The sequence below is a fragment of the Cervus elaphus genome, chromosome 1 (assembly GCF_910594005.1).
Source record: "Cervus elaphus chromosome 1, mCerEla1.1, whole genome shotgun sequence".
Classification (NCBI taxonomy): domain Eukaryota; kingdom Metazoa; phylum Chordata; class Mammalia; order Artiodactyla; family Cervidae; genus Cervus; species Cervus elaphus.
In genome coordinates, this window is record NC_057815.1 from 38,787,186 (window position 1) to 38,799,711 (window position 12,526).

Genomic DNA, 12,526 nt, shown 5'->3' on the forward strand with positions numbered 1-12,526 from the left:
ATCACAGAGCTTACATAACTTGTTTCCTGTTTATCAGGGATTTCTGTCTTTTGTCCCTGATATCCATCTTCTTGTTTTGTATTTCATTTGTGCACTGATTGTTTCAGGCAAAAAGGTAAATCTAATTCTTGTTGTCCCTCTTGACTAGAAGTGTAAATTGATCGATGGGGTTTGATATGTAGTACACTGAACATTCCTTATCTTAAATGGTCTGCATTTTTAGGTTTGATTACCCCCCACCACCAACTTTAGTTATTTAGATTCTATTTCAGCTCAGTTCAGGTGCTCAGTTATGTCTGACTCTTGGCAACCCCATGGACTGCAGCATGCCAGGCTTCCCTGTCCATCACCAACTCCCGGAGTTTGCTCAAACTTATGTCCATCAAGTCGGTGACACCATCCAACCATCTCATCCTCTGTTGTTCCCTTCTCCTCCTGTCTTCTGTATTTCCCAGCATCAGGGTCTTTTCCAATGAGTCAGTTCTTTGCTTCAGGTTGCCAAGGTATTGGAGCTTCGGCTTCAGTATCAGTCCTTCCAATGAATATTCAGGGCTGATTTTCTTTAGGATTGACTAGTTTGATCTCTTAGCAGTCCAAGGGACCTCAAGAGTCTTCTCCAACACCACAGTTCAAAGGCATCAGTTCTTCAGCACTTAGCTTTCTTTATAGTCCAACTCTCACATCCATACATGACTACTGGAAAAACCATAGCTTTGACTAGATGGACCTTTGTTGGTAAAGTTATGTCTCTGCTTTTTAATATGCTGTCTCAGCTGATCATAGCTTTTCTTCCAAGGAGCAAGCGTCTTTTGATTTCATGGCTGCAGTCACCATCTGCAGTGATTTTGGAGCCCCCCAAAATAGTCTCTCACTGTTTCCATTGTTTCCTCACCTATTTGCCATGAAGTGATGGGACTGGATGCCATGATCTTAGTTTTCTGAATGTTGAGTTTTAAGCCAACTTTACTCTCCTTTTTCACTTTCATCAGGAGATTCTTTAGTTCTTCGCTTTCTGCCATAAGGGTGGTGTCATCTGCATATCTGAGGTTATCGATATTTCTCCCGGAAACTTTGATTGTAGCTTGTGCTTCATCCAGCCCAGCATTTCGCATGATACACTCTCCATGTAAGTTAAATAAGCAGGGTGACGATATACAGCCTTGACGTACTACTTTCCCGATTTGGAACCAGTCTGTTGTTCCATGTCCATTTCTACCTGTTGCTTCTTGACCTGCATACAGATTTCTCAGGAAACAGGTAAGGTGGTCTGGTATTCCCATCTCTTGAAGAATTTTCCAGAGTTTGTCATGATCCACACAGTCAAAGGCTTTGGTGTAGTCAATAAAGCAGAAGTAGATGTTTTTCTGGAACTCTCTTGCTTTCTCGATGATCCAGTGGCTGTTGGCAATTTGATCTCTGGTTCCTCTGGCTTTTCTATATCAAGCTTGAACATCTGGAAGTTTGTGGTTCATGTACTGTTGAAGCCTGGCTTGGAGAATTTTGAGTATTACTTTGCTAGCCTGTGAGATGAGTGCAGTTGTGCAGCAATTTGAACATTCTTTGGCATTGCCTATCTTTGGGATTGGAATGAAAACTGACCTTTTCCAGTCCACTGGTCACTGCTGAGTTTCCAGATTTGCTGGCATATTGAGTGCAGCACTTTCACAGCATCATCTTTTAGGATTTGAAATAGCTCAACTGGAATTCCATCACCTCTACTAGCTTTGTTCATAGTGATGCTTCCTAAGGCCCACTTGACTTTGCGCTCCAGGATGTCTGGCTTTAGGTGGGTGATCACACCATCTGGGTGTGACTATCTGGGTCATGAAGATCTTTTCTGTATAGCTCTTCTGTGTATTCTTGCCACCTCTTCTTAATATTTTCCGCTTCTGTTAGGTCCATACCATTTCTCTCCTTTATTGAGCCCATCTTTACATGAAATGTTCCCTCGGTATCTCTAATTTTCTTGAAGAGATCTCTAGTCTTTCCCATTCTATTGCTTTCCTTGATTTCTTTGCACTGATCACTGAGGAAGGCTTTCTTATCTCTCCTGGCTATTCTTTGGAACTCTGCATTCAAATGGGTGTATCTTTCCTTTCATCCTTTGCCTTTTGCTTCTCTTCTGTTATTAACTATTTGTAAGGCCACCTCAGACAACCATTTTGCCTTTTTGCATTTCTTTTTCTTGGGGATGGTCTTGATCACTGCCTCCTGTACAATGTCATGAACCTTTGTCCATAGTTCTTCAGACACTCTGTCTATCAGATCTAATCCCTTGAATCTATTGGTCAGTTCTACTGTATAATTTTAAGGGATTTGCTTTAGGTCATACCTGAATGGTCTAGTGGTTTTCCCTACTTGCTTCACTTTAAGTCTGAATTTAGACTTGAAGACTACAAGATGTCGGAGTAGAAGGACATGCACTCATCTTCTGTGAGAACTCCAAAATTACAACTAGCTGCTGACCAACCATTGACAGGAGAATGTTGGATCCCACCAAAAAAGGATACCCCATGTCCAAGGGCAAAGGAGAAGCCCCAGCAAGATGGTCAGAGGGGTGAAATTGTGTTTAGAATTAAACCCCATACCTACCAGAGACATGTGGAGGATTCAAACAAAACCTTGTACTCACCAGGAAACCCCACAGAGACTGAGCCAGACCTACTGTTGAGTATCTGAGTGTCTCCTGCGGAGGTATGGGTCAGTAGTGGCCTGCAGCAGGGGCAGGGACTCTGGGTGCAGCAGACCTGGGTGTGGCATAAGCCCTCTTGGAGGAGGTCACCATTAACTCCATCATAGAACTGCCAGAGCTTACACAGCACTGGAGAAGCAGACTGTTGGAGGGCACACACACACACAGAAAAAACCTTGTGTGCACCAGGACCCAGGAGAAAGGAGCAGTGACCCCACAAGAGACTGACCCAGACTTGTCTGTGGGTGTCCAGGAGCGTCTGGCGGAGGTGTGGGCCGGTGGTGGCCTGTTGCAGGGTCGAGGCACTGCTTATGGAAGTGCATGCATGGGACCTTTTGCAGGAGGTCGCCATTGTCTTCATTACCTCCACCAGAGTTTGGTCTCAGGTCAAACAACAGGGAGGGAACACAGCCCTGCCCATCAACAGAAAATTGGATTAAAGATTTACTGAGCATGGCCTGGCCCATTAGAACAAGACCCAGTTCCCCCCACAGTCAGTCTCTCCCAGCAGGAAGCTTCCATAAGCCTTTTATCCTTATCTGTCAGAGGGCATATAGAATGACAAACACAGTCACAGAAAACTAATCAAACTGATCACATGTACCACAGCCTTGTCTAACTCAATGAAACTATGAACCATGCCTTGTAGGGCCACCCAGGACAGACGGGTCATGGTGGAGTGGTCTGACAAAATGTGGTCCACTGGAAAAAGGAATGGCAAACCACTTCAGTATTCTGGCCTTGAGAACCCCATGAACGGTATGAAAAGATTTTGTTTAGTTACTTCTAAATGACTTTTCCACTCCATGCTTCTATTGTGACTTCTGATTTTATAGCCTTGTGAATAGGAAGTGTGGCCCATGTGATAAAAACTTGTAGAGGGACAAACCAGTTCACAAACTGAATGATCACAGGATCTTTCTAGGTTGCCTGCCTGAGCTAGCAGGGCTGAACCTAAAGCTCTAGTACAGCTCTCCAGAGGCTGCTGAGAGAAGCTGAAACCACATGCATCATCCTTAGCTGACCCTCCTGCCTGTGAGTTTCATCCTGCACGGTGTGATGCCCACTTGGTGTTTCTTACTCCAACTCTCATAACCACTTCACAGACATTTGAAAAACACTTGTGAAGTATCCAGATTTTCTAGGTTTTCCAGATTTTCCAGATTCATATCCATTTTTAAAATTTTTTATGTACAACAAGTGGACTAGTGGCTCAGACAGTAAAGACTCTGCCTGCAAATCAGGAGACCCGGGTTCAATCCCTGGGTTGGGAATATTCCTTGGAGAAGGGAATGACAACTCTCCCCAGTATACTTAGCTTAGGAAATTCAATGGACAGAGGAGCCTGGTGGGCTATGGTCCACGGGGTCACTAAGAGTTGGACACAACTGAGTGGCTAATGCCAACACTGTACACTTACTTTCAAACATTATGTGTTAGTCGCTCAGTCATGTCTGACTCTTTGCGACCCCATGGACTGTAGCCTGCCAATCTTCTCTGTCCGTGGAATTCTCTAGGCAAGAATACTGGAGTAGGTAGCCATTCCCTTCTCCAGGAGATCTTCCCAACCGAGAGATCGAACCCAGGTCTCCTGCACTGCAGGCAGATTCTTATCCATCTGAGCCACACTTAAACTGACAGCAAATTTTTATAATGATTTATCCTTTTTGGATCTTTACAAAGATTCAATTAGTTTACTGGAAACTACCATAACTTCCACATTCATATTTTATTGGGTTAAATAAAGAATGGAGTTAAACATGCTTCTAGTATGATAGGTAAGTCCCGTTAATTATGTTTTTTGAACCTTGTATTTTTTCTTCTTCTTGATCTTTTCTTTCTAAAAGAGGTGATTTCATTTTGTTGTTTTCTCTAAGTATATCTCCCAGTTTTTGTGGGACATTACTTCACATGTACTATAACGTTTATCAATGTAAATATTCTTGATCCATTTTCATGCTATTAACTATGAATTCTATTTTTATATGACTATTTCATGCCTTTAGTTTTCTAATATTTGCTTGCTATGTCTATTAGTTAAGTTTTAAAACTTCTTGATTTTAGAAGTGACTGGTATTAAGATATATTCTGCTATACTTCTTTGTGTGTATGTAAGATTGATTAAATTTACTTTTTTCTCTTTCTTCCTTCCAGTGCAGCATTTCATAAACTGGATGCATGCTAGGATCACCCCGGAACCTTTCTCAGAACAATTCAATGTCTAAACTCTACTGTAGAATCTCAGGGAGGAGCGTGGTATCAGATTTTTTTTTTTTTTTAAAGATTCTTGCATGAAGTTGGGATTGACAACCCTAGTGTTTCTATTCCTGTAGTGCTTCTCCTTAAGTTCTGAGCAATTACTTCTAACTTTGTAATTTTCTATCAGTGGATAGACTGAACCAGTTGTGGCAGTCAAGGTAAAATCAGAGAGGCAGAAGTAAAAGTATCAGTGAAAAAGCAACTTATTATAGGGATTCAACTTGATGCAGTTGCTGGTGAAAGAATTTGTTACACGCATCTGGTGTTGGCCTGAAATCGTTATAAGCTAGCCACACCAGCAATTGGGAAAGAAAGCTGAATAACAGGAGCAGAGACAAGCTGGAAGCTGCTGGGGGGAAGAATTGGAGCCTGCATCCGTCTCCCGTTCTCTACCTTAGATGACTCGTATGACCTGAAGCCTGCAGCTGGGTGCTGCAGCCAACAATATGAGCCAGGAGATCAGCAGCAATGTGTTTGAGGGACCACAGTGCCTGGCAGCCTCTACCAGGCTTCCACAGTGTAGAAAATATGCCTGCTGTTTCCCTTCTGATCTCAAGCAAATTTCTCTTGTGGTGAACTACACTGTAATGCTGACACTAAGTACTTGGGGTCAGGCTAAACTTCACAGGTTCAGGGCTTAGTCCTCTGTGTCCTCACTTCAGATACCAGCTGCAGCTCCAGGATTGCCAGGCTGCCTGCACTTCTGAACAACTGGCTCCACATTTGGGGGTTCCCACAACCCCCTCAGGTTTGGTAATTCACTAGAATGACTCACAGAACTCAAGAAAGAGCTACACTTATGGTCACAGTTTTATTGTAGCAAAAGGATACACATCAAAATAGGATGAAAGAGGAGAGGTGCATAGGATGGGGTTTGGGAGAGTCTCAAATGGGACGTTTCTGTGTCCTGTCCCCATGGAGTCAGGCAGTATCACACTCCTGGCATGTTCATGTGTGTTATCAGCCAGGAGGCTTATCCAAGCTTTGCATTCAGAGTTTCTTTGGGTTTCTGATTGATTGAATTCTTGGCCATGTGATTGAATTCAATTTCCACCACCCCAATTTCCACCCCTCCTCCTTCACCCCCTCCCCACCACCCCGAGGAGGTTGGATTGATATCACTTGGCTCAAATCCTCTAACCACATGGTTGATCTTTCCAGTATGGCCAGGCCCATCCGGGAAACCATCTAGGGGCTCCCCAGCCATAAATAATAAGGACACTGCTATCATTTGGGAAATTCCAGGAATTTAGATTCCTTCTCAGGAACCAGGAACCAAGGCCAGTCAGATTCTTGACTATACAACACCAAAGCCAAATGGGAACTAGATATGGAAGGGAATTCTGAGGACCAGAGTTCCAGCTTAGATGTGTGCGTGCTAAGTCACTTCAGTCGTGTCCGACTCTTGGTGACCCCATGGACCCCACCGGACTCCTCTGTCCATGGGGTTTCCCAGGCAAGAATACTGGAGTGGGTTGCCATTTCCTACTCCAGGGGATCTTCCGAACCCAGGGATAGAACTTGAGTCTCTTATGTCTCCTGTATTGGCAGGTGGGTTCTTTACCGCCAGCTTAGATGATACAGTACAAAGCCCCCTCAACAGTACTATCTCTGACTCCCATGCACCCCACCAAGAAAACACCTTTAATGCATTGTCACTTTCTTTCGTGTTTCTCACCGCTAGAGAGAGAAAAATATTTTTTGTTTCACACTTCTAAGGAGAAAGCCAGATTAAGAAATTTAAAATGAATATATATCATATTTGGTTTGGGCTTTGGTATATTAAGATGGAGATGGGAATAACTTTTTTTCATTTATTGAGGATTTACTGTGTCTAAGGATTGTGCTGGACTTCCCAGGTGGCTCAGTGGTAAAGAGATCATCTGCCAGTGCAGGAGACACAGGTTTGATCCCTTGGTCAGGAAGATCCCCTGGAGAAGGAAATAGCAACCCACTCCAGTATTTTTGCCTGGGAAGTCCTGTGGACAGAGGAGCCTGGTGGGCTTGGGTCAGGAAAGACTTGGAGGTGACTGAGTGACTAAACAGCAACATTGTAACCTGGAGATACTGGTTTGTGATTATTTGAATACCATATTTATGTATCTGGTAAGGAATATCATCCTTCAGGAAATTTTCAGAATTATCACTTTTATGTGCCATATTACCTTGCTTTATTTCAATAGCAGTCTTATCTTATAATTTCTTTGTTGAAACAATTAATAGTAAGTTTAATGTTCCTCAGATGCACTGACATTTCTTTGTTAAGAAATAAGAGTTTCTGTTGGTGAAGGTAAAAATGAATGTACCATTTTGTTCCAGTTATCTATTGTTCTCTAACAAACCAACTCAAAATTCAATGGCTAAAAAGTCAATTATTTAAATCCATGGCTGATTCATGTCAATGTATGACAAAAACCACTACAATATTGTAAAGTAATTAGCCTCCAACTAATAAAAATAAATGAAAAAAAAATTTTTTTAATGCATCTTAAAAAGTCAATTATTTGCCTAAGACTCAACAGGGATGGTTATTCTCTGTTTCATTAGTTTCATGTAAAGTGACTCACATGAGAGCTGAAAGATCCACTTTGAGGATGGCTTTCTCATATAGCTGTCTAGTGAGTGCTGGTTCTTAGCTGGAAACTCAGCCAGGGTTGTGAGCTGGGTACTTTGGTTTCTTTGCATGTGGGCCTGCTTGGGCTTCCTTTCAGCATGGTGGCTGGGTTCCAAGAGTTAGTATCCCAAGAGAGCAAAGCGAAAGTACATGGTATTTTATGATCTTGCTTTAGAAATCACATTTGTTGTCAAAGCAGTCACAATGGTCTACCCACATTCTAAGGAGAGGGGCACAGTGTTCACTGATCAATGAGAGGGTGATTATTCTAAGAGAAGGGTTATAAGAAAATGTAGGACAAAAGGTATTGTGACCATCTTTTAAAGATTCATCCTGTCATATCATTCTTCCAGGACCTGAATTCTGCAAACAATACCACTAAACACAACCACTAGCAATTTTATTTTTAATTTTTCCCATTTAAATGTTTAGTCCATTTAAAGTTTATTTTGGTATAAATTGTAAAGTCAAAAGCCAATTTAATTTTTCTTTTCAGATAGCTGCCCAATTGCTAACAAATTATTAATCTGTCTTTTCCCCACTTTTATAAAAGATGTCATTACCATATTTTAAAATTTCCCCTATTGTATTAAGTCTATTTCTGTAGTTTATAGTTAGATATCTATTTATGTCCTAGAACCTAATTTTTGCAGGACTGGTTTCTTCCATACCCACCCCACTGTTCTTCTTTTTCAGAATTTTGCTGGTTGATTCTTCTGTGTTTATTTTTCTATGTGAACACTATTATCAGCTTGTCCAGTTTTAAGCCTGTCTGCTAGTATTTCTTTCAAAATGGTAATTATTGATTTTTAAATTAATTTTATTATTAAGAAAATTGGGTGTTTTTGCTTCTTTGTATCAACCAATTATATTTCTTCATATTTCTGTTCATATCCTTTGTACCTTTTCGTATTAGAGTTTTGATTCCTCTTATCTGTGAAAGCTCTTTGTATTGAATATGAGAGCTTTGTTGAAATGCTTTTTGTAAATATTTTCTCCATTAGCCGATTATGTTCCTGATGTTTTTTTGAAGTCTTGAAATAAAGAGTAGATGTGTGTGTGTATGTTTCTGTGTGTGTCTGTGGGTCTCTCTGTGCATTTGTCTGTGTCCATGCATGAATGTATGTGGACTGGGGGAGTAAAAGCTAACCATCTTTTGTTGCATGACTTCTTCTGTTATTTTGAGAGCCATACAGTCTTTTCCAAACCAAAATAAATGAAGCAGTCATATTGTTTCCAGGAATTTTTAATTACTTTGTTTTTATGTTAAATTGTTTAACCCATTTAAAATTTTAGTATACTGTATGTATGAAGTTCTGATTCAACTTTGTTTTTCCTAGACAGTTTCACCAGCACTATTACAAATGCCTTTACTTACATATTTTTTCAGAATTAAAAATATGATCAAGGAAACATTGTTAGGTTTGAAGAAAAATGCAAGTATGGTTTGACTGTGACTGTGTGAAACCTGTAAACTAGTATAGGAAGAACTTGCCTTATGTTGCTTGAATGTAAAATAATTTGTTCGTAGAGTAAAAGTACATCAAGTCTTAGATTTAAGGTCCTCTTAGTATATATTTTAAGAAGGTTAGTGGGTCTTCCCCCAAATTTGATGATCTGCTGATTTTAAATTATAATTTATAGTTCCTATTCATAAGGAAAAGTTCCATTGAATTTATTTTGTGATAAAATATATTTAACATAAAATTTGGCATTTTACAAATCAAAACCACAATGAGGTACCATTACACACCAGTCAGGATGGCTGCTATCCAAAAGTCTACAAGCAATAAATGCTGGAGAGGGTGTGGAGAAAAGGGAACCCTCTTACACTGTTGGTGGGAATGCAAACTAGTACAGCTGCTATGGAGAACAGTGTGGAGATTTCTTAAAAAACTGGAAATAGAACTGCCATATGACCCAGCAATCCCACTTCTGGGCATACACACTGAGGAAACCAGATCTGAAAGAGACACGTGCACCCCAATGTTCATCGCAGCACTGTTTATAATAGCCAGGACATGGAAGCAACCTAGATGCCCATCAGCAGATGAATGGATAAGGAAGCTGTGGTACATATACACCATGGAATATTACTCAGCCGTTAAAAAGAATTCATTTGAATCAGTTCTAATGAGATGGATGAAACTGGAGCCCATTATACAGAGTGAAGTAAGCCAGAAAGATAAAGAACATTGCAGCATACTAACACATATATATGGAATTTAGAAAGATGGTAATGACAACCCTATATGCAAAACAGAAAAAGAGACACAGAAGTACAGAACAGACTTTTGAACTCTGTGGGAGAAGGTGAGGGTGGGATGTTGTGAAAGAACAGCATGTATATTATCTATGGTGAAACAGGTCACCAGCCCAGGTGGGATGCATGAGACAAGTGCTCGGGCCTGGTGCACTGGGAAGACCCAGAGGAATCGGGTGGAGAGGGAGGTGGGAGTGGGGATCGGGATGGGGAATACGTGTAAATCTATTGCTGATTCATGTCAATGTTTGACAAAACTCACTGAAAAAATAAATAAATTAATTAATTTAAAAAAAATTTGGCATTTTAAATCAGTTCAGTGGTATTTAGTACATTCATAGTGTTGTACAACCAATCATCCTATGCATTTCCAAAACTTTCTCATCACTCAAAATAAACTCTACCCAATAAGCAATAATAACATCTCATTTTGCTCCTCCCTCCCCTTCCACCCTTGGTAATTTCTAATCTACTCTCTGTCTCTATGAATTTGCCTATTCTAGATATTTCATATGGGCTTCCCAGGTGGCGCTAGTGGTAAAGAACTCCTGCCAATGCAGGAGACACAAGTTTGGTCCCTGGATCGAGAAGAGTCCCTGGAGGAGGGCATGGCAACTCCAAGTATTCTTGCCTGGGGAATCCTATGGACAGAGGAGCCTGGCAAGCTACAGTCCACAGGGTCACAAAGAGTAGGGCACGACTGAAGTGACTTAGCACAGATTATTTCATAAGTGAAATCGTGCAGTATTCATGCTTTTATGTCTGGTTTATTTCACTTAGCATAATATTTTTAAGGGTCATTCATATCATAATATGTATCAGAGGTTTGTTACTTTTATGGCTGAATAATAGTCTCGTGTGTGTGTGTGTGTGTGCACAAAACCACATTTTATTTATCCATTCATCTTATTTTTGGACACTTAGATTGTTTCCATTGCTATTTGCACACAGATAATTCTATTTTAATCATATTTAATCTGTTTGTCTACATATATGTAAATTTAATCTATATTTAATCTATTTGTCCCCAAAGCTCCCACTTTTTTTTTTTCTAAAGGAAGAAATAGATGATTAGTTTTTGAGCAGCTCTTGAAACCAAGTAACCTGAAAAACAGAGTCAACTTAAATAGGTTAATGAAAGAAGCCCAGTGCCAAGAAGAGGTCCCTTGAATAATGTATAGTTCTGTTTCCGGTCTCACTGAACTGAGACTTTTCTGGAAACCATACAAAAGTGAACGGGGAAGACGGTAGTTTTTGAATTGAAAGAAGTCCTGTTTGCTATGCTCTTAGGGAATCTTAAGAAAAGTCTAAGAAGAAGAAAAAAATAGTTTCTAGTAAGCAAAAATTCTCAAATATCTGCCAAAATATCTTTTCTTAGGTTAAAGCAAATATTAACCAATATTTATAATTAATATCATAGTTACTAATGATAAATAGTCATTTATCAAGGGTTTGTGATATTGGCACATGAGCTAATTTACTCTTTACAGCAGTTCTAAAAAGTAGGGCATAGTTGTTACTTTTATGACTGAAGAAAATGTGATTTAGACAAATTTCATTGCTAGCTCAAAGTCACACAAGGTAGTTATTGGTACAGTCAGAATTTGAATTCAGGGCTTTCCTACCCATAGCTTTAAAAACTGGTACCACATGTGGACAAAGAATATTGCCGGCTGTATCAGTATACAGGGATGTCAGGGCGTCAAGCCATCAGCTACTGCATGTACCTCCCATTTCCCCCGCCCTACCCTTAATTGAGCACCCTGAGGGGATTCAGGATGGAAGAAAACAAGATACTGGTCTTAGATTGTAACGGAGCATATCAAAGGAATGATTTCAAAAAGCCCAGACTCTAGCATCTTCCCATACACAGTAAAGTGCTAAATTCATTAACTTGAGATACCTGGTTTTTAACAGTAATTTTTCAATGTTCTGACTACTGGTTTTTGTTACCAAAACTCCACGTATCCTGGCTCCTCCCCCGTGTCTCTGGAACAGTTCTCAGAGCAATCTGAGAGACTGTCTTCCAGACGAGTCCTTAGTAGGTCAAATAAAACATAATTCTCTACTTTTAAGTTGTGCTTTTTTAAAAATTTTTTTCAGTTAGACACATGTATTCTTTTTATTCCCCCCCAACATGAAGTGTTTTACTTTGGAAACAACTGTTTAGATGGGGCCAAAACAAGTGAAAATAATTATTTTAGTCCTTTTCTTTTCCCTTTAGAATGGAATCCAAAGACAACTTTAAGATCAGTGCAAAATTAGATGCCAGAAAATGAAAGATGTGTTTCTGTTTAGAATATTTGGAATTAGTAATCAAAGTATTCTCTGATGTGAAGTACATACCTACAGTACTTATTTCTCATGGTTCTTATAGGAAGCAAAATAGGTACAATAAATTCCAAGAACAAGATAGTACCGAGGAATTTACAGAGTTTACACTTAATGAGTGTTGCAAGAAGGGAGACCCCTTCCAGGGCCTGAGAGCGGGCTTTTGTCTAACACTAGGAAATGAATTGTCTGAAGAGACACATGTGCTGATAAAGCAAGAGACTTTTTTGGAAAAGGGTGCTTGAACTGAGAGCAGCAGGAGAAGGGAATCCAGGAGAACCCCTCTGCCTTGTGGCTCGCAGTCTTGGATTTTATGGTGATGGGGTTAGTTTTCTGGTTTGTCTCTGCCAATAATTCTGGCTCAGAG